Here is a 2,819-nt window from a genome sequence, read left to right as displayed (position 1 = left end):
GGTCTTGCCCTTGACTTTGTTCATCTGTTGAAACCGGCCGGTCTGCCATTGTCTCTTGCTGCTCTGAATGGTGCACTTGCTGCTCTGAATGCTGCACCTCTTTTCCTTTGGATGTGTCTGCTAGTGCAGCACTTACTTGGGTAGGCTTGTTACAGGGAAAAGTGTCTATATAGAACTGCTCTATCCCACTAAGTTGTGACAGTTGCCTTAGAAACAAACAGAGTAAAGCTACTTTTGTTTTTCCTTTATGAATTATAGATAGAGAGGAACAGAAAGACCAACCTTTGTCTTGCGCTAATCTCCTGATTTGATTCCTCTCTTCCTTGATAGTCTTTCGCTACTTGTTCCCTTGCACGCTGGTGAGCTCCAGTATTGTAGCAATAATGCTACAACTCCTGGGGCTTCCTATCTCTAATTTTATCAACCTGGTAGTTCGTACAAACTTGGAAGCGACGGTGCTGTATGCACAAGTACTAGCTCTTGTCGCAGCTATCACTTGGTCAGCTGGCACAAGTCCGCTAGGGCTCAAGCCAACTTCTATATGCTCTCAGAAGAAGCTTGCTAAATGATGGACGAAGACTGTCTCAAAGGAAACTAATCTACTTTGCAAAAATGAACTGAAAGCCAACCAAAACATGGAAACCCTAGTAAACCCTAATCTGACTAGTTTAACCTCTATGATGCAATAGTGAGAGTGCAAATGTCTAAAGATGATGCCATTACTTCTAGTGATGTGAAATGCATGAAATTAAACTACTTCTATTGAAAAGAACATTGTTTTTATGTTTTTGCTTAAATGGTTGGAGTGATGGTGATTTTGTTCTTATTAGGGTTTGGTTGTGCGGAGGTGGTGCAGAGGGAAGGAAAGCTTGGGAAAGGTCAGGGAGGCTAAGGGAGGTTCCAGGGGACCTCTAACATCTTCCCACAGAAGTCTACAACATTCAGATGCTCAGCAACCGAGTTTGCAGGCTTCTACAGGATGTCTGCAGGGGATCCTACAGGAAACTCAGGGATTTCTACAGGAAGGTCTGTGGTTGGAGTTTTGGGTGATGGAGGAGTGGAGGAAGTGTATGGGTGAATAGGTAGGATGGAAATGAGGCTTGTGATGGCTCAGGAACAGAGAACTAAAGTGGAGAAAGAGTGCATGCATGGATCTATAATTAAAATAACTATGTGGCAGCTTGCATGAAAGCATAAGACTGCGTTTTTTGGTGGTTGGTACAGCCCACACCCCCAATCTCTAAACAGAGATGGGAGCGAGTGCACTATCAACCTTTTCTTGACTCTAATGAATTACAATCTCCTCCTCTAATCTAAACAACTAAAAGCACTTAAACCATAAGCTAATCCTACTTCAATCACACAAAACAAATCAAATCAGCAGACTGGAAATTCTAAATGCATGTCAAAACAAAGGAAATAAAGTGCTGCAAGGAAACAAGTAACGATACAAGGAAGAGGAGGTCTATTGCTCTCAGGTTGGGCCCTAACCTGAGAGCTATAGCTCCCTTAAAAACTCAGAATTGAATCCAAAGCTGCCTACCTTTATTGAAGAATCATGAGTCTAATGACATGCCAAAATTGGCTTACAAAGAGCAAAAACAGAGCTACAACATGACTAACCAAATTGACTAACTAGCTAATCCCAAAAATGACTAAAAACTAGCTAACAAAAATGACTACCCACTAGCTAACCAAAATGAGGCCCTAAGCCTTCTTATTTATACAATTTGAAGACCCAACAGTCCTCCTAAAATTTAGGGACTTGGCTGCCCAAGACTTGTAGTTAACAGCAGTCCTACTTGACTTGCTTGGCTTCCCTTGTGCTCATTGATTTGGTGGCCTTTGAACTCCGAGATGATGGTGGAGAATTCGAGGTAAGGGCCCATAAATGAGGGGGACACCTTCCTACAAATCCTCTAGCTTGTTCTCCCACGAATTTGGCTGCCAAGTGCTCATTAAGACCTTCAATTTTGTCTCCAAGTTGACCAAAAAGGCTACACAAAGCACCCATTAGACTTGTTGGCATATTGACTAACCAAATTCACTCTATTAACATAAATATAATCAAAAACATGCAATAAACTAATGAGAATGGTGGATTAAGTCAAATTAGGAGGTTGAATGAGCCCAAATAATTGTACATTTTTGGGGCTCATCACACGCCCAGCTTCACGAAGTACCTATAAGATCACAGTAGCATAGCACTATACAAAGACATGGATCTATAATCATAAACAATCTAGGATCAGATGTAAATTGACCATACAAATGCAGCAAATATCAATGACACAAGAGCATGGAGGAAAACTTGAATAGCTTGTATTGATAAACAAGAAAGAGCCAAGAGGAGTTACAACTAGTTGTTCTAACCCAGCATCAACCTCTCAGTAAGGAAGCCCCTCTTCACCTCATACAAAGCTTAGATCACCCAACAATCTGATGTTTGTCTCAAGAAACCAACAACAATTCCTTACAATATGCAAAATTCCAGCCTCTGGATCTCTGGGATGAGGGATCCATATATAGATATCTGTAATGGAGATGAGTCAGCTTATGATTTGATTAGTGTCTTCCCTATGATAGTTCTTGCTTCCACTTGGAGATTGATGATCTCTTACTCATCCTTGGTCGAATTCAGAGAGGCAAGTGTCACAGGAGAAGTTTCTGGAAGCTTCCATTGCCTCTCCACCTCGCGGAATGACACTGCCATTTGTCATTTCTCGCCCATCGCACCCCATAAAAGGGATTTTTGAAATGCAACGCACCCACACAGTGTATTTAGGTGAGATGCAACGCACCTGGCCAGTGGAGCAGTT

This window comes from Pinus tabuliformis, chromosome 2_2 (assembly GCF_031772625.1).
Source record: "Pinus tabuliformis cultivar Carrire ecotype Pingquan chromosome 2_2, CPIR1, whole genome shotgun sequence".
NCBI classification, from domain to species: domain Eukaryota; kingdom Viridiplantae; phylum Streptophyta; class Pinopsida; order Pinales; family Pinaceae; genus Pinus; species Pinus tabuliformis.
Note: the sequence above shows the minus strand (reverse complement) of the source record.